We start from the raw sequence: 21,588 nt of genomic DNA on the forward strand, positions 1-21,588 counted from the left end.
AACCGATGCTGGTGTGTTTATGTCCCCGTTACTTAGCGGTTCTGCAAAAGGGACTGATAGAATAAGTACTGGGCTTACAAAAGAATAAGTCCCGGGGTTGAGTTGCTCGACTAAAGGCGGTGCCCCAGCATGGCCGCAGTCAAATGACTGAAACAAGTAAAAGAGTAATGTATGAGTGTGAAAATCGTAAACATAATCAGCATCAGCATCTTCATTTAAATGGCCACTCCTCCATGCTTGAATAGGTTGGACAGAATTTATTTGGGGTAGATTTTCTACAGCCCGGTGCTCTTCCTGTCACTGACCCTCACCTGTTACCAAGCAAGGTGATATATTTCCCCATGGCCAGACATGATTTTGCAGAATATTGGAAATGGATGATGATGGCACTCATTTGCATCTTACACACAATGTCAAGACACGGAGACACAAACACACTCATATACATTCATATATGTATGCGTATGTGTGTGTGTGTGTGTGTGTGTGTATGCATATATATATATATAGGCGAGCTGGCAGACACGTTAGCGCGCCGGGCGAAATGCTTAGCGGTATTTTGTCTGTCGTTATGTTCTGAGTTCAAATTCCGCTGAGGTCAACTTTGCCTTTTATCCTTTCGGGATCGATAAATAAAGTACCAGTTTCGCAATGGGGTCGATATAATCGACTCAATCCCTTCGTCTGTCCTTGTTTGTCCCCTCTATGTTTAGCCCCTTGTGGGCAGTAAAGAAATATATATATACACACACTCACATAAGCATATATATATACATACACACATATACAACGAGCTTGTTTCAGTTTCGGTTAACGAAATCCATTCAAAAGGTTTTGGTTGGCCCAGGACTATAGTAGAAAGCATTTGCCTAAGGTGCATGTAGTGGAACTGAACCCAGGACCATGTGGTTGGGAGAAAATTTACTACACAGCCATGTCTACACTTATCTCTCTCTCTCTCTCTGTATATATATAACTTATTTGGAAAAGGATGCATGGCGTTCGAGGCATCCAGCCAAAACTGACTGGAACTTGGTGCAGTTCCAGTTAAACCATCTAACCCATGCCATCATGGAAAGCTGATGCTAAGTGATGATGATGATATATATATTAATCAAAGTTTACTGTTTTATATATCCACTAGCACTGTGACCCAGCATTGCATGCATATACAGCTGCATGCGTGCGCACATACACGCGAGTACTGTCCAAATCTCTGACCAATCACATACAGCTAGCTGGCATTTAATTGGCGTATCAAGTTTCGGGCATTTTGATTGGGCTTTGGATACAAAATTCACAAAAAAGTCACTTCTATTGATTTTTTAATGGCTTTGCAGGGTGACTGGGGAAATGTAAAGATGTGCACAACCACCCTTGGACGGTTTTGAATGACCATAGAAAGTGCGAGCCCTCTAACTGGAAAATTGTGGATTTGTATAAAGGACACAGACATTTTGCCGTTTATATATATATCCATTATGGGTGATCTCACCAATTGGTTTTGCTATAGGGGTTAGGTAAGAGTCCAATTATGTAACCCTGCATTCTTCAGAGGTAGCCATTATGGAAGGAAATATGGTGACAATATATTTATATAGTGTTAGCAGAAGTTACAAAGTGACTCACGGGCCAAGAGTTTTGCACTTCTTAACACCTTTCAAGCTGGCTTCAAAGTAGAAGACTTTTTTCAATAAGCCTGACATATAATCCAGTTATGCTCTTTCTGCTGTGACTTGACCTAACTGAACACCCTAATACACACCCTGACATGTAGAAATAAATCATATCGAGTGCAGGGTGCATATATATTGCACCCTTCCTCTGTTCTCTCCACTATCCGCTCTTTTTCAGTTCATTCCCAATATGTTTATGTGTGTGTATGTAAATGTTTTGTCTGGTTTGACTGACAGGAATTCAAAATATTGGGTGCACTAATGTTGGTAACAATTTACCTCCAAGTGCACTGGTGTAGGTCATTGTTTCAACTGCCCTAAGTGTTTTTTAAGATAGTGTGCTTTGATACGAAGGAGATTTGGCTGCTATTTTTAGCACATTAAATGAGCATGTAGAAGCTTGTTATCCAGAACAGATGATAGTATAGGGGATAAGGTATTTAATATGGCTCTTGTCTTCTTTGTTGGATAGTTTAATAGAAATAGTGTTGGCCCTGATGAAGTAAGTCTATGATCAGAGCCATTCCAATTTTGACCATCCCACCTTTTTAGACAATGTATCTTGAATTACATCATCTAATGTTTTCTTTTTTTTAAGACAGTAGGGTGGTGGTTCTCAAACTCTTTTTTTTTGTTTTGGAATCCTTGTACAAATTCCAAAAGTCATGGTAACTGTATATGATTTTCCAAGAATCACAGAAACCCTTATACCTACATTTCTCAGACCCCCCCGCCACATCCCAACCATCACTTTAATTTTAACAAGATATTAAAATGAAACAGAACTGTGTTATAAAAAAAATTTATTCATACAAAAAAAATTTCCATAATAATTTTGAAAATAGTGAACACCATTCATTGTTGTCATCATCATCATTTAACATCCATTTTTGATGCTGGCATGGATTGGATGGTTTGACAGAAGCTGACAAGTCAGAAGATTGTGCCAAGCTCCACTGTCTATTTTGGTATGGTTTTTATGAATGGATGCCCTTCCTTACACCAACCACTTCAAAGAGTGGACTGGATGCTTTTTCTGTGGCACCAGCAGCAGTGAGATCATCGAATAATTTGCAAGACAAAGACCTCTTAACTGGGTGTGGGGTAGTATTGAAGAAGGTGGCTTTGTACTGGATGAGAGGTTCAAGTATGAGTAGAAGGACAAAGATAGATACTTTTTTCATTGACCCTTGAAAGGGTGAAAGGCAAAGTTGACCTTAGTGGGAATTGAACTCAGATTGTTGAGTATCAGAACAAATACTGTGAAGTGTTCTATTCAACATTGCCACAACTTGGTTGATTCAACATAGTCCCCTTCAACTACTCCCCTAAACCTCTACAAACAATCTTGGGTATCTCTCTCTGAAGGCTTGTTCTTTAATGATGGCCCAGCATATGGGACATCACTAAAGCTTACGAGACTCTCTGCTGAGTATGACTGCAATCATGATTATGGTGATGATTTGTTAGACATCCGATGTAAATTAGTGAAAAATAAATAAATAATGTAGATTGAGTGTGGATGAGTTGAGGATGTGAGAAGATATGGTTGTTATGTAAATGAGATAATGACAACTGTTTAGGCATCATCATCATTTAAGTTCAATTCCTGATGGTGCATTGTGTCCCTGAGCAAGACACAATGCACCATCAGGAATTGAACTTACAACCTTATGATCTTGAGCTGAATGCCCCTAACCACTCAGCCACATGTCAGCATGGATAATCAAATGGTAAAAACAAACAACAGTGAAGACGGTGATACTGATAACAACTCCAACGACAACAATGACTATGACAATAATGATGATGATGATGATGTGGGGGAGGAGGAAGAGAAGGAAGATTACTTAACAGAGAAAACAAAGACTGTGAGAGCTACAGAAACTGCACACCTGAAGGAGATTTTTTTAGAGGTAGACATAGCTTCATAACAATATGGCATGCAGCAATTAAAGTCTTCATATCTGATACTGTTTTTTTTTGTTTTGTTTAGTTTTGTCATTTACTTTAATGGTATTACTTTGACCTGGTTAAACAAGATGTACCTGGCTTAATGAGTCAACTGACACCTGACAGGTATTTATTATTTGTTTTAGAAGATGGCTGTGTTGTTATTGGTTATGAAGTTTACTTTGAGTTCATGTGGTTTTGGGTTCAATCCCATTGTGTGGCATTTTGAACGAGTGTCTTCTACTTTAGCCCAGGGACAATCAAAGCCTTGTGAGTGGATTTGGTAGACAGAAACTGAAAGAAGCCCATATATAGATGTGTGTGTTTGTGTGTGTATCTGTCTATCTTGTCCTGTGATGGTTTACGGTGGTGAGCTGGCAGAATTGTTAGCATGCCGATCGAAATGCTTTGCAGTATTTCATCTGTCTGTACGTTCTGAGTTCAAATTCTGCCGAGGTCAACTTTGACTTTCATCCTTTGACAGGGTCGATAAATTAAGTACCAGTGAAAACACTGGGGTCAATGTAATCAACTAGTCCCCTCCCCCCCCACATTTGAGACCTCATGTGATGGTTTTTAAACAAGCTTTCCCTATTATACAAGTAATGTCCTTTGCCTCCAATCTTCCATGAGAAAAAACACCTGGTCAAGGAAATCAGTGAGGGTTGGCAACAGAAAGGGCATCCCGTCATAGTAAAGCTATGTTAACCCTTTCAATATTGTATTCAATATTGTATTTATTTTGAGATGCTCTGTGTTACTTTCAGTTACTTAAATATAACAAAGAATTTAGTAAAATAACTTGGTTATCATTCAGCTAGTGTTAGGAACATAGATTGTGACTGAGGTTTGGTGGAAGATTCTAATTCAAAACTTATGAAAGCAAGACATTTGTACTCAGAGCCAAAGCTGATTTCAGCCGGGTTAGTAACAAAAGGGTTCATGGATTGTCTGACCCATGCAAGCATGGAAAAATGGTCATTAAAATGATGATGAAGTTGAAGTAGTAGTAGTAGTAGTAGTAGTAGTAGCATCATCATCATCATCATCAGCAGCAGCAGCTGTAGTAGTAGTAGTAGTAGTAGTAGTAGTAGTAGTAGTAGTAGCAGCAGCAGCAGCAGTAGTAGTAATATTAGCAGCATCAGTAGTAGTAGAAGACCAAGGATGATTTTAGAGTCAGTTTAGCTGTCTTGAGAATATTCAATTGAGACAATGGCATGGGTTAAACAGGTTTGATGTCCAACATGTTTTTTCCCCCTTCCCTGCAAAATAACTTCTAATGAGCAAACTTTTCTTTTAGTTCTTCTTAGTTGCCAATACAGGCCAAGACTAGTTTCACTTTAGTTATGAAGTTAACTTCCTCTGTTTTATAGATTTTTCTTTCTTCCGTAAAAACTTATTTTTCAGAATGAAATATATTTATATATCGTAGGATGGGCAATCAAAGTAAAGATTGGCTTTAAGTAAAAGCCAAAAAAAAAAAGGCAAAAAAAGCAACCTGCAGCTGTTTTGCTTTTATGACTTTGCTACTATGCTGCAAATGTGAATTGGTACAGGTTTGGCTCTGTGGTTCAGAAGTTCATTTTCCAACCCTGCGGTTTTGGGCTCAGTCCTACTGTCTGGCACGTTGGGCATTTGTCTTGTACTATATAACCCCAGACTGACCAATTCCTTGTGAGTAGACAAACTGAAAGAAGCCTATATATATATACATATATATATATAGAGAGAGAGACAAGAAAATAAATTTCTAATGTAAGTATAGCTGTGAAAACAGCCAAGAAAATGGGAAAAACTTGCTAGCAGGTGGCTATAGAGAAGCTGTCTGTTGGCAATGTTTTTCCCATCTTCTTAGGATGAATATCCAATCTTTCTTAGCCGTTTTCAGGGTTATACTGCATTCAAAATTTACTTTCTAGTTTGTGAAATACCACCACACTTGGCTCTTATAAAGTTGAGAAGACCCGGCAAGCCAAGTGAGACCGCAACTGTGGCCTATGCCAGTACAGCATAAGCTGCCCGTTTAAGACTACCCTTCAGTCAATGGGCAATAAACTGTGCTTGCGAAGACCTGTTGAGGTAAGTGAAGTTGTCATGGCTGATGACAGTGCCATCTGATTGGCACCCGTGCCAGTGGCATGTAAAAAGCACCCACTCCACTCTCAGAGTGGTTGGTGTTAGGAAGGGCATCCAGCTGTAGAAACTTTTATCTCTCATTGTATTGAGAGGGCTGGGAGTGAATGGGGGTGGGGGTGGGGTGGAGAATGATTAATAGGTGACAATGTGAATGAATTTCATATATATGAATTTCCAAGTATATGCATATGCAAATGTCTCTCTCTCTCTCTCATATACATATATATATATATGTATATATATATATATATATATATATAGGCACAGGTGTGGGTATGGGTTAAGAACCTTGCTGCCCAACCACATGGCTCCAAGTTCAGTCCTACTGGGTGGCACCTTGGGCAAGTGTCTCCCTACTATAGCTTCAGCTTGACCAAAGCCTTGTGAGTGGATTTGGTAGATGAAAACTGAAAGAAGCCTGTCATATATATATATATATATACGACAGGCTTCTTTCATATATGTCTGTGTGTGTTACTGTATGTGTCTTTGTGTGTGTGTTAGTGTGTTTACATCCCTGTAACTTTGGCTAAAAAGAATGATAGAATAAGTACTAGGTTTTAAAAAAATACTGGTATTGATTTATTTGATTAAAAAATCTTCAAGGAGGTGCCCCAGCATAGCAGCACTCTAATAAATGAAACACGTTAAAAAAAAATAAAAGATATGTGTGTGTATGTATATATTTATTGTATCGCATTTAACTTTGTTTATATATATATATATTTATATGTTTGTGTGTATGTGTGTATACATACAAACATACTCACACGTATGAACATGACATATAATGTATTATTAATGCTAGAGTGCATGTCTGTTTTAACTAAATTCTGATGATAATACTAATAATTATAGTCACTAAAAAAAAACCACATTAAGGTGCTTATCTGTTTTATCCAATTTACCATGTCTCTGATAAAATTTCTATTTTCAACTCTTTTTGTCATCATGTTGAAAATAAAAACCACTTTTTGAAAAATCAATGATTTGACAGGATTTAATAAAATTACTTAACCTAACCAAAATTACAACCATTGCTTGGAATTGTGAATAGCTTGGTAACTTGTACAATAATTACTTAACCATTTACCATTTAAACTGGCTGCAAAAGGTCCAAATATTCTGCTGGGTTTTATGTTCAACTTAGTCAGATCTAGCCTCACACTGTCATTCTAAAAATAGTGAATCAGATAATAAAATTCTCAAAGTTATAAGATAATGCATGACTAATTCAAAACAGTGTGACTAAATAAACATTACATTTGATAATGTAATCTGAGTACTTACAGGTGAAACCCTTCACTCCCCATGGAGCAGAGGCCTTGGATGAATTTTCTTCCCTTGGATGAATTGTTTCTGGGTTGTGTTTTTTACTTCTGTCAAGTTGGTTCCCTGTAATTTCAGTTCTACCTCAGTATCCTGTTTTCAGCTATTTTTAGGGCATTCTCTCTTCTGTTTCCTATGTGGGTTCCAGGTCAGGGCCTAATATGTAATGCAGGATGTTGGTTTCTTTAATTCTTTTGCATTCATATTATTCTATCAAACATAACACTTATTTGCATTGTTTTGAATTTTTCTTGCATTATCTTGTAGCCTTGAGATTTCAATTATGTGGCTGTATATTTTTTAGGCTAACATTGTAGGGTAGGTGTGAGAGGTTGGATCTAGCCAGTTTGAGGATAAAACGGGGAGACTATTTTGGCCAGATATGGCCAGTTTAAATGCTGAAGGGTTAAGGTGTGGAGTCCTTTTAATTTTGCTGCACCTCATCATGTTTCCCTGAAAGAAGGCCTTCCTCTTCCAGATCTTGATGTTTTGAACTGCCATCAATGCATGAGTAACTTGTTGGGGGTGTTGACTGTTTGCAAGTTCATTTTTATCACTGGAAAGAGGTGGTCCATACTAGTTTGGCCTCTGTGCTTTGACCTGTCCAACATGCGAGACTCTATCAGGAGCTTCTGTTCCACTGATATAGCTCTTAGGGTCATTGGGGTGCATAAGCCACTACACCACAGCAAGGACTGGACCTTGTGTTAGTCACGTGTTCTATGCTTTTTATAATTGTTTTTAGGTACAAGGTGCATTTCATAAGCTTCTGTTGTGGTTTTGGCTCAAAGACACAATACAAACCATTAATCAAAGAATGTTTTGTAGGAATCTTTCATTATGTTATCGTCATTATTACCAGCATCGCCATCATTACCATCGTTGCCTTACTGTCACGTGAAAAAACATTCGAGTGAGGTCATTGCCAGTGCTGCTGGACTGGCTTGTACAGGTGGCTCGTAAAAAACACCATTTGAGTGTGGCTGTTGCCAGTACCGCCTGACTGGCACTCATGCCGGTGGCATGCAAAAAGCACCCACTACACTCTCAGAGTGGTTGGCGTTAGGAAGGGCATCCAGCTGTAGAAACTCTGCCAGATCAAGATTGGAGCCTGGTGCAGCCATCTGGTTCGCCAGTTCTCAGTCAAATCGTCCAATCCATGCTAGCATGGAAAGTGGGCGTTAAATAAGTCAGTACTAGCTGACTGGCCCTCATGCCGGTGGCACGTAAAAAGCACCCACTACACTCGCGGAGTGGTTGGCATTAGGAAGGGAATCCAGCTGTAGAAACACTGCCAGATCAGACTGGGCCTGGTGCAGCCTTCTGGCTTCCCAGACCCCATTTGAACCGTCCAACCCATGCTAGCATGGAATGTGGACGTTAAATGATGATGATAATGATGATGATCTTCTTCTTCTTCTTCTTCTTCTTCTTCTTCTTCTTCTTCTTCTTCTTCTTCTCTTCTTCTTCTTCTTCTTCTTCTTCTTCTTCTTCTTCTTCTTCTTTCTTCTTCTTCTTCTTCTTCTTATTATTATTATTATTATTATTATTATTATTAACAACATTGGAGAATCTAGTTATTTTAAATAATAATAATAATAATAATAATTGTGTACAGTGCTCAGGTGCACTACAACTCATCTAAAGTGTATATATAATCAGGTGTAGTTTCGACGGATTTCGGGAAGCATGAGGGCCTTAAAGGATGCAGTGTCATGGCAGTCAACAACTGATGCAGGCAGTTTATTCCACGCTTCAGCAACCCTGAGCGTGAAAAAATGTTTCCGAAAGTCATGGGAGCTGTGCTGTTTTCTGACTTTGTAGGCATGTCCACGTGTGTTAGACACTGCTAAATCCCTTCAAATCCTGGATTTTGATAATTATATATTTAAGATGAAAATGTACAGACAGACAGACGGAGTATTTTGTATGAAATATGGTAACAAAGGGATTAATAAGATATCTCACATATTCTTTCTGTCATACCAAAGTAGTAGATCAACGCCTTAGTATGTCTTTCTTTTTTTTTCTTAATAACTACTATTAGGTTTTAGATAAAATAAGACAAGCAATTTGCCATTTAGAGTATATAATTAAGAAAAAAAAGCTAACTTTGCTTTTTGTCCAGAAGGATGACAATTAATTAGGTCATGTTCAATGCATCTCACCAGAAACGGAGAGCTGAAACTGGTGAGATCAACGTGGTTGGTTAATGTTCCATTTGGAAAGTTCCAAGGGTAATGTATGTGAGACATCTAAGGATAGAGAAGGGCTACAGTGGGGAGAAGACAAGTGGAATGCTCTATAAATTGTGTGTGTGTATGTATGTATGTCTATATAATTAGGTTTTCCTTTTAAGGTTCCATAGTGATGACCACTTAAAGCCAACCATCAGGAGAGACCCTCCCCTCTCACCATCCAGTTTTGGATTGCTCTGAATGCCAAGGCCAAGTACATACAGTCATGTTCAATGACCAATACCCACCCCTCTTATTCACATTCCAAAGGAGCAGGAGCTTCTATGAGGTCACTCAGCATGCTAGAAATATCAGCCAAAATTTCTTCAAATCAGGTCCTAGTATTTTAAGAAAAGAAGGGACGCATTAAGCAATGTAGTCCTACAAACCCTGAAAAAATGGACAGGATGGTAGGATGGTAATGGCTAGGATGACTTTGATCATAGATCTACTTGATCGAGGTCGGCCTGGGGCTAAACAACATCAACCTCGACAAACACATACACTTCTCTGTAACATAACGCAATAACGAGCTCCTTTGATGATCCATTTTGGTTATGCATCCAATTGCATTTGGAATATCCAACGTAGAGATTCCAAACAACCACAACGGTGAAAGGCATGCACGCACGCACGCACGCACGCACACACACACACACACACACACACACACCTACATGATGGGCTTCTTTTAGTCTTTGTTTACCAAATTCACTCACAAGGCTTTGGTTGGCCCTGGACCATAATAGAAGACACTTTTCTATGGTGCTGTGCAGTGGGACTGAACTCAAAACTACATGGTTGGGAAGCAAGTTTCTTAATCACATCATCACAATTTAAAGTTTGCATCCCAGTAATTCTTCTTTCTTTACCATGTTGTCGGAGAAAAAAGCTTAAAACAATCTTAATTTTATTTTCATCATCATCATCATTACCGTCATCGTTGACATCATTATCATCATCATCGTCGTCTCACCAGTACATCCACTTTCTGTACTGGCATAAGTTGGATAAATCAACTTGTCTGCCCCTTCCACCCTTCCCTTTCTCTCTCCCCTTTCAATTGTCTCAGCTCCCCCCCCACACACTTCCAAGGGCCACCCACCCCTATTTTTACGAGTAACACTGAACCCAGTGTAATAATTATTCAAACGTGACTTACTTACTGTTTGGCCATAACAATTCCGACTTCCTTCCAAAGTTCACTTGGTATTTCTTTGTGTTCCCGACAATAAAAGTTTATTGTCAAAAGCGGGTTTTTGTCTTTCAATTTTATGGTTATTGCTGCTGTTGTTGTTGTCGTCGTCGTCGTCCTTCATAATTCATGGCTTGAAATAAGGTCACAGGGAAACTAGTATTATTATGCATTGCATTAAAGTGGCAAGGTGGCAGAATCAGTCGCACGCTGGGAAAAATGCTTTGTGGCATGTCATCCATCTTTAACGTTCTGTGTTCAAATTCCGCTGTGGTCGACTTTGCCCTTCATCCTTTCAGGGTTGATGAAATAAGTACCAGTAAAATACTGGGGGAGGGATGTGACCAACTGGCCTCCTCCCCCAAAATTTCATGCCTTGTGCCTCTAGTAAAAGGATTATTACACATTGCATTGTTAAGATGGTGGCGGTGTGGTTAAGAAGTTTGCTTCACAGCCATGTGGTTTCTGGTTCAGTCCCACTGCATGGCACTTTGGGCAAGTGTCTTCTATTATAGCTCCAGGTAAGACCAAAGCCTTGTGAGAGGATTTGGTTGGAAGAAACTGAAAGAAGCTCATTGTATGGGCCTTTTATTTTTTACTTGTTTCAGTCGTTGGATTCTGGCCATGCTGGGGCACTGCCATGAAGAATTTGGTTTATCAAATCAACCCCAGTACTTATTTTTGTAAGTCTGGTACTTATTCCATTGGTTTCCTTTGCCAAACTGCTTGTTTACAGGGATGTAAACAAACCAACACTGATTGTCAAGTGGTTCTGGACAAAGATCCACACGCATGAGTGCGCACGCGCGCGCACAAACACACACACACACACACACACACACACACGTATATATGACAGGCTTTCACACGGGTAGAATAAATTTTTGCCTCCAGATAATTCTTCTTTCTTCACCATGGTGTTGTACTAATTTAAAAAAATTTTAAGACCATCTTAGTTTTATGAAACATGGCAACTTGTCTGCCCCTCCTTCCCTGCACCATCACTGAATTAGAAATACTGATCTAATATATTTCTGTAACAACAGCTTTGTTTAAGGATTTACTTATCAAACTGATTTCTACCAGAAATATGTACTGGCCTACATTGCTTTCTATCTTTCTGTCCCTCATGTCACTACCACAGCTGAAACTGCTCTTGAGAACTATCTGTCCATGAATTTACATCTCAAATTGTCTTCTACCAAAAATATATACATGTTCTTTTGACAGGTTTTTTTTTTTAGTCCTGCTGGGTTGCTAGAATAAAAATGAGGCCCGTAAAAAGAATGCGCAGGAGTGGCTGTGTGGTAAGTAGCTTGTTTACCAACCACATGGTTCCGGGTTCGGTCCCACTGCGCGGCACCTTGGGCAAGTGTCTTCTACTATAGCCTCGGGCCGACCAAAGCCTTGTTAGTGGATTTGGTAGACGGAAACTGAAAGAAGCCCGTTGTATATATGTATATATATATATGCGTGTGTGTGTTTGTCCCCCTAGCATTTCTTGACAACCGATGCTGGTGTGTTTATGTCCCCATTACTTAGCGGTTCGGCAAAAGAGACAGATAGAATAAGTACTGGGCTTACAAAAGAATAAGTCCCGGGGTCGAGTTGCTCGATTAAAGGCGGTGCTCCAGCGTGGCCGCAGTCAAATGACTGAAACAAGTAAAAGAGTAATGGTGCAGGTTCAATGACTTTCAAGCAATAGCATGGGCTCTCGGATATTCTGGGTTGTTGTCCCACCTGTTGGAAGACCACTGGGAGTGAGGCATCCCTTAGCTTTTGTTAAAGCATGTCTTTAGAACCCGCTTCAAACCCAGGCTATGTTTACTCCAATATAACCGGCAGTGTCTTAGCGAATTCTCTGTGATGGTTGACAATCAACAGCAAGATGTGCTGCTACGGATCAAACTTTCCCAAAAGAGTGTTTGCATGTGATCAGGGTCCACATGTAAACTTGTCTTCCTACAGAAACTCTGAAGAATCAGAGTTGGCTTAACCCTTACAATACCAACCTGGCTGGAACCGCCTCTGGCTCTGTAGTACTAAACTCTTGTTTTCATAAGTCCTAAATTAAAATCTTCCACCAAACCTTAGTCACAATTTATGTTCCTAACACCAACTTAATGGTAACTAAGTTATTTTACTAAATTCTGTGTTATATTTAAAATAATTGAAAGAAACACAGAACATCTCAAAATAAATACAGTAACGAAAGGGTTAACCCACCCCAGATGAATGCAGCTGCAGATGCCAGTAAGTAGTATATACAGGCCTGTGCTGTTTCCTATCTCTCTGTCCCTTCTATCCCTACTAAAACAGTAATTGCTCTTTGGAATGTCCAACTGCACATCACCACCTCCACCTTGATCCATCCCAACCAATCAGTTCTTCTTCTCTCATTATCTTTATTGTGTTTCAACTCTGAGACCCCGCAGGAGAAAATAATTTTCTTTTTAGTCCCCAGTCCTTCCTCCCCAGGACTACATTCCTCCTGAAATCACTCCACATTCATAGATTTTTTATTTCCTCTAGACATATATATATTCTCTTTCTCCCTCATACATACACACAAATGCACACACATTCTAAATACATCCATTCATGCATGCGCCTATCCATACATAACTTGCATCCATTCATTCATATATGCATCCATCCATCCGTCCGTCCGTCCGTCTGTCTGTCCATACATCCATCCATTCATATGCGCGCACATGCACATGCATGCACACATGTGCATTTTGCATTTTTGGAACAGTAAATAATGATTGAAAGTACACATAAAATAGACATGCACACACACGTTCACGTGCAAACGCACACACATAAAATGATGCCCGTATACACACGCAGACACACACATACATAACGAGGCTCACATATACATGCAGTCATATATACACACACATACATGCACACACACACACACACACACACACAAAATGATGCCCACATACACACGCAGACATATACACACACATACACAAAACGATGCCTACATACACAGACATATACACACACACAAGCACACACAAAATGGTGCCCACATGCACACGCAGACATATATACACACACACACACGTAATGATTCCCCCCACACATACACACACACAATGATGCCCACATACACATGCAGACATATACACACATACACAAAACGATGCCTACATACACAGACATATACACACATACAAACGCACACAAAATGATGCTCACATACACATGCAGACATATACACACACATACACAAAACAATGCCCACATACACAGACATATACACACACACAAACACACACAAAATGATGCCCATATACACAGACATATACACACATACAAACGCACACAAAATGATGCTCACATACACACGCAGACATATACACACACATACACAAAACGATGCCCACATACACAGTCATATACACACACACAAACACACACAAAATGATGCCCATATACACTGACATATACACACATATAAACACACACAAAATGATGCCCACATACACACGCAGACATATACACACACATACACAAAACGATGCCCACATACACAGACATATACACACACACACAAACACACACAAAATGATGGACACATACACACGCACACACACATGTAATGATTTCCCCCACACACACACACAAACATAGATGCAAATATAAGAGAGAGTGTTGTATTTACTGTTGCTGTTAATCTCTGTTTGGGTAATGTGCCATTTGTGTGTGTGTGTGTGTGTGTGTGTGTGTGCTTGTCTGTCTGTCTGTGCGTGCTGCATTTACTGAGATTTCTGCTTCAGTGAACTTCATGTATTCAGCCATTTTGTTGATTAATTTACTAAAGGGACCCTGAAGGGAATTGGTCGTTGTGGTGGTGGCAGTGGCAAAGGCGCGCGCGCGTGTGTTTGTGAGGGATTGCAATTGTATATGGCTGGGGGTGGTGTTATGGTTTAAACAGTTAATTGCCTTGTGTAGTATAGATATATATGAAGGGCTGGAAATGGAAAGTGTGAAGCATTTCGGATAACTAATTAAGTGCATGCAGTGGAAGAAGTATATATAGGTGTGTGTGTGTGTGTGTGTGTGTGTGTGATGATATGAGTAGTCTGGCATTCAGAGATAATGATAGAGAGAAAGAAGCAGCATAAAGGATTTATTGTGAGGCATTAACCAAATATGAATGGAATAGTAGCAATGAGGACCTAATCCAACCAAAATTGGTTCAGTTTTCTAAAGTGCCAGTAATTCTGATTCCATAAACTGCGTCTGTGTGTTTCTCTCAGTGTATTTGTTTGTCTAGTTTAGTTTAGTGTGTGTGTGTGTGTGTACTCAGTACCCATGATTTCAATTTAAAATCTCAGCCATCAAGGGGACAGAAATGTATTTCTTTACTACCCACAAGGGGCTAAACACAGAGGGGACAAACAAGGACAGACAAACGAATCAAGTCGATTACATTGACCCCAGTGCGTAACTGGTACTTAATTTATCGACCCCGAAAGGATGAAAGGCAAAGTCGACTTCGGCGGAATTTGAACTCAGAACGTAACGGCAGACGAAATACGGCTATGCATTTCACCTGGTGTGCTAACATTTCTGCCAGCTCGCCGCTGGGGACAGATATGGCAGCTGAAACCAGCTGAAGGTGGATGTAAGTGGAATCGTTCTGTAGGCAAATACTAATTCAGTCCCCATTGTCCCACTCAGGCAATGTGTACAGGACGAGAGGCAAACCACTTGTGATCCTGAGATGTCTGCTAATGATACAGAAGACTTTCTGACATTGCAATGGATTCAGAAGAAGATCTTGTAAAATCTCTGAGCAGCTCCTGCAGTTTCTGCATGGGGCAAAGCATCTCTGATGTCTCTGGATACTCAATGTGACACTAAATTTTGGCACTAAGGCAGCAAGCTGGCAGAAACATTAGCACGCTGGGCAATATGCTTAGCAGTATTTCGTCTGTCTCTACATTCTGAGTTCAAATTCTGCTGAGGTCAGTTTTTACCTTTCATTCTTTCAGGGGTTGATAAATTAAGTACCAGTTGCATACTGAGGTCGTTCTAATCGACTGGCTCTCTCCCCACAAATTTCGGGCCTTGTGCCTAGTATAGAAAAGAATATATTTTGGCACTGGTGGCAAACACACACACACACAGCTGCATGCATAGAAATATACACATACATAGAGAGAGTGAGAGAGGAAAATAGAGATATTATAGGTACAAATGTATCTAGATGCTCCCAGACATAGAGAGATGGAGGAAGAGAACAAGAGAAACATTAACCCATTTGCATTTAAACCAGCCATATCTGGCTCAAATATTCTACTTGTTTTGTCTTCAAACCAGCCAGATCTGACCTCTCACGCCTATCCTACAATGTCGTTCTAAAACTAAACAATCACATCATTGAAATTTTGAAGTTACAAGATACTGCATGCTTAATTCAAAACAATGTGAAGAAACAAGCATGACATTTGACATTGCTGAAGGGTCAAAACTTCTGATGTCAAATAAGTCAGTATTCAATTCAATTCAATTCAATTTCTATTGGCTCAAAAAGCAAAAGCAAGGCAATGTAGGGGGACAGGGAGTTATGTACAGGGAGGGTGGTCATACAAAGAGTTCAGGCCTTTGCTTGTCAAGAGAGACTTTGAACCGAGCGGTCGTATTGAACCACCAACACCAAATAAGTGTCAAAACATTTCATACCCCTGGTACCTTGGGTGCCTTTAGGAGAGTCCACTGTTTTGCAAGCATTCAGGCCAGGGTCCCTAATTTGAGGGTCTTTCTTCCGTCCTTCCTTTCCACTTGCCAGGAAGTGGGCAGGCTGGTATCAAAAGAGTTTAAGGGTCTTTGAGTCTATAATAAATCTGAGATGAGTATTAGCTTGTGGTATCTTGATCTCTGAAAAGGGACACAAAAACAAAGAATATCCACCACCCCAACCCCTTTTCTCTTTCTTTTTTTTTATAGTTCTAGCTTATTTTATCTTCAATGTATGTGTCTATTTGTTATATTTAATTTAGAATTCACACCAAGAATTCCAATAATCTATTTCTGGAGAAGTGAAGCATTATTATTATTGTTGTTGTTATTGTTTGTTTTTTTTTTGTCTTTTCCTGCTAAAGTTAATTAAAAAATTCCAGCTATACACACAGCAGAAAATTTATATGGAAACCAGAATTCTAGACATGTTCTGCTTTCAGACCAGTTCAAAAAACAATTTTAAAATTTTGCATTTGTGTGGTATAAATAAATAAATAAATAAATAAATAACTAAATAAATAAAAGCTGTCAATGTAGTTGGATACTTAATGTGTCACTTACACAAAACCAGCAATTATTATTATTATTATTATTATTATTATTATTATTATTCAGTTGTTCTGTTTTTATTACGTGCTTTTACTGCACTACTGAGCACAGCTCTGTGTGCCTTGGGCACGTGCTGTGGTTTGTTTTAGTGATGCTATTTTTACTGTGTTGAAAGTGCTTTGCAGAGGCTGTATGCAGTGCCTAGCAGTGCTATTTTCTCTATGTTATATATATTCATAAGTCCGGATGTTTTGGTTGTGTATTTGTCTGTATGTTTTTTAACTGTGCCTAATGCACCTATTATCATCAGGATTATTCCTATCTTCTGACCTCTACATTTGCATTTTCTCTGTTTCCAGATCTTTGTATTTTGAGAGTTTCTCCATTTCTTTTACAGATGCAGTGTTGCTTGTTAGGACTGATATGTCAGTTAGAAGGCATTCTTTTCTTGGGGTCCCTGACGACAATATCTGGTCTACCAGCCTTGATCTCTCTATCTATATGCATCTGTATATCCTAGAGTATGGTTGCTTTGTCATTTTCTGAGACTTTTTCTGGTGTATGCCTATACCAACTTTTTCCTGTTGTCATTCCATAGTGCTGGCACAACTTCCAATGTATATAAGCACTAGCTCTGATATGTCTGTCGATATATAACTTTTTAACCAGGACACGGTAACCAGAGATAATATTTATTGCCTCTTGTTTATTATTATTATTGAGTGAGAGAGCAGTGCATACTATCAAAGTGACACTGGGGTATTATCATTATTATTATAGACGTCACACAGTATACAATATTGTGAGGTTGTTGATTAAAGATATTGTGTCTACTGAGGGGTTTGTACTGTTTGTCAAGTCACAACAAGGACCTCAGACAGTACTTTACGCAATATCTGTGCAGTTCCAAGTAATGCCAACGTTTGCAATACATCTAGATTGTAGGGTGTTTCTAAGGTTTTCAGATGTTTTTTCAGGCCTTGTGCCAAATTTCAGGCCTTGTGCCTTTAGCAGAAAGGATTATTATTATTATTATTATTATCATTATTATTAAGGCAGTGAATTGTTAGCACACCAGGCAAAATGCTAAGCAGCATTTTCTCTGTCTTTTTATTCTGAATTCAAATTTTACTGAGGTAGACTTTGCCTTTCAGCTTTTTGGAGTTATTGCAATCAACTTGTCCTCCTCCTCAGAATTGCTCACTTTGTGCCAAAATTTGAAACTACTACTACTACTGCTGCTGCTGCTACTACCACCACTACTGCTGCTGCTGTTGTTGTTGTTGCCTGGTTATCTGCCAATATTGGAAAGTTGCCTCATCTCCCTTAGCCTCAACCAATAAGAAAACCTTTCCAGATGCTGATAATGGTTCTCTTGGTCATTTCATAAAAGATTTCATTGTAATTTTATTATCTCTGGCAGAAATGGTTTGGCTGCCTATGATAGATAACTTTCAGATTGGCCATTTTGTAGTGAGTGAAGTGTCAGGAGTGTACTTGCTGTGATTCCAACCATGACCATCCTGCAGCCCTCTTCTTATCTCTCCCCTGCTAAACATTGTGTATCTAGGATTCGATTACATCATCTAACATTAATCATCTATCTCTTAATTTTACATGCTTAGGTATGATCCAATTGGTTGCTATTTCTAGTAGATCAAGCAACCATGTGGACCCTTTCCTCCTTATACTGCCATGTTGTTGTCATTGTTGTTGTTTAGCTTCAGAGAAGACCCTTTTTATTAAAGTATAGTCTAGACGAGTGCTACTCAAAGTTGGTAGGCCTTTAATATGAACTTGCCACAGTCCTTAAATTGCAGCCTTGGTTTCTGTCAGGGTCTCTTTCCTCTAACAAGTTCCCCACATAGCATCTGTTTAGAGATCCTCATATCCTTCATTCTAATATGATGTCCAGTCCAATATAACCAGTGCTTGTGCACCATCACCTCAATAATCAAGATATCAGCTTTCCTCAGGACCTGTGTGTCTGGTGCAGCCTTCTGGATCGCCAGCCCTCAGTCAAACTGTCCAGCCCATATCAGCATGGAAAGCGGACATTAAACAACGACAATGATGATATATATATATATAATATATATATATAATATATATATATATATATATATATATATTATATTAGAAGAAATGAGGTAATCAGAAGATCGGATGGTTTATATTTACAGATATTTATTTATATATTACATTTTTTATATATATATCATATCACTTAGATCATTAGCGCTTTCTCCCATTCTAGTGGGGTTTTCAAATAACCCCACTAGAATGGGAGAAAGACGCTAATGATCTAAGTGATATGATATATATATAAAAAATGTAATATATAAATAAATATCTGTAAATATAAACCATCCGATCTTCTGATTACCTCATTTCTTCTAATATATAATACCTGTACATCATCTCCAAACCTTCCAATATATATATATATATATATATATATATACACATACATACTTCTGTGCACGTGCACACATGCATACACACACATATATACATATATAAGAGAAAGGGAGAGAGAATGAGAGAGATTGCTGTCATTGTAAAACCAAAGTTGGATTGTAAATAAAGAGGTTAATCTCTTAACCTTGTGATCGTGCACATCCATAATATCTCGTGCTAGCTATGACAAACCTAATATTGTCATTGCCGTCTTTGTCACAACCACAACCACCACCACCACTACCACCACCACCACCATCATCATCATCATCACTGCTTCTATCACCATATTCATCAGCATCATCATCAGGTGCCATATGACCGTGAGGTTAAACTGTTTGGACTGGGAGGTTAAAAAAGTCATTTCACCAGCATTTGTGGTGGTAAGGCCATCAAGTAACTCCTCTCTCTCTCTCTCTCGCTCTCTCTCTCTCACTCTCTCTCCCCCTCTCTCTCTCTCACACACAACTTCCTTCTTTTAGTTTCTTGGTTTAGTGGTTAGGGTATTTCGTTCATGATAATACGGTCATGAGTTCAATTTCTGAGCAAGTCAATTTTATTTCATGTCCCTCCAGACCATTCAGCTGGTAAAAAGGATTTGTATGTATGCATCCATGAAACTCTGGGTCATGTGGAGCTGAGTCCAAGTGTTATTAAAGATTCTATGTGACTTCTATCGAATGTGTCAGCTGCTACTTTTTGCTTGTTCACTCACTCATATATATATATATATATATATATATATATGCCGTCTGCCAGCCTTGTCTGGCACCTGTGTCGGTGGCACAAAAAAAAAAAAACACCATCCGAGCGTGGCCGTCTGCCAGCCTCATCTGGCACCTGTGTCGGTGGCACATAAAATCACCCACTACACTCTCGGAGTGGTTGGCGTTAGGAAGGGCATCCAGCTGTAGAAACACTGCCAGATCTGACTGGCCTGGTGCAGCCTTCGGGCTTGCCAGACCCCAGTTGAACCGTCCAACCCATGCTAGCATGGAAAGCGGACGTTAAACGATGATGATGATGATATATATATATATAGATGTGTGTGAATGTATGTATATGTATGTATATATGTATATCTATAGTTATATATGTATATATGTGTGTATGTATATATACGTGTGTGTGTGTGTGTGTGTGTATGTATGTATGTAGCCCTCACCGTTTGTTTTTACCATTTTTTGTTTTTACTGTCCTGTTTTTGTTACCACTTTAACCCTTTTGTTACCAACCTGGCTGAAACCGCCTCTGGCTCTAAGTACAAATGTCTTGTTTTCATGAATTTTGAATTAAAATCTTCCACCAAACCTTAGTCACAATTTATGTTCCTAACACCAACTTAGTGATAACTAAGTGATTTTACTAAATTCTTTGTTATATTTGAAATAATTGAAAGAAACACAGAGCATCTCAAAATAAATACAGTAACGAAAGGGTTAATCCTCCGCAAAAAATCCCAAATTTTATTTAACTTGCTTTACGGGAAGGACTGTTTTAACGAAGTCGCGTCTTGTCCCTACCATCGAAATGCAGAGTAGATAAAACAGGGGACAACTGATGAAGGGAATGTTCTTTATGTTATCTGTCTTGTTTCTCTATTTGTTTCTTTTGTTGTCTGAAAAAAAGTTCGTTTTCTTTGTTTTTGTTTTTTATGTTCTCGTTTCTCATTTTGTTGACGTTTTTTTTTATGTCCTGTACCCATATATACATACATACATACATACATATATATATATGAATATATATATATATACATACATACATATATACATATACATACATATATATACATATATATATAGGTATGTACATATATGTAGGTATATATATATATATATATTATATATACATACATATATATACATATATATATAGGTATGTACATATATGTAGGTATATATGCATATATTTATATATTACTTATATATATATATATATATATATATATATATATATAATATATATATATAATATATATATATATATCATCATCATCATTCAACGTCCGCTTTCCATGCTAGCATGGGTTGGACGGTTCAACTGGGGTCTGGGGAGCCCGAACGCTGCACCAGGCCAGTCAGATCTGGCAGTGTTTCTACAGCTGGATGCCCTTCCTAACGCCAACCACTCCGAGAGTGTAGTGGGTGATTTTATGTGCCACCGACACAGGTGCCAGACGAGGCTGGCGAACGGCCACGCTCAGATGGTGTTTTTTTTTTTTGTGCCACCGACACAGGTGCCAGACGAGGCTGGCAGACGGCCAGGCTCGGATGGTGTTTTTATG

At 38.9% G+C, this 21,588-nt stretch overlaps 1 protein-coding gene and 1 long non-coding RNA gene across 2 annotated transcripts in view; both read left to right on the forward strand.

The window, feature by feature from the left end:
* Window positions 1-21,588, forward strand: part of LOC115222871 (IST1 homolog) — a 37,982-nt gene that overhangs the window by 14,509 nt on the left and 1,885 nt on the right. The window lies entirely within an intron of this gene.
* On the forward strand, window positions 1,512-19,010 carry LOC118767357. The gene is made up of 3 exons (XR_005003278.1): window positions 1,512-1,581; window positions 17,787-17,789; window positions 19,000-19,010. It is a non-coding gene; the product is annotated as an uncharacterized LOC118767357 (long non-coding RNA).

The sequence above is a fragment of the Octopus sinensis genome, linkage group LG21, assembly GCF_006345805.1.
Source record: "Octopus sinensis linkage group LG21, ASM634580v1, whole genome shotgun sequence".
Classification (NCBI taxonomy): domain Eukaryota; kingdom Metazoa; phylum Mollusca; class Cephalopoda; order Octopoda; family Octopodidae; genus Octopus; species Octopus sinensis.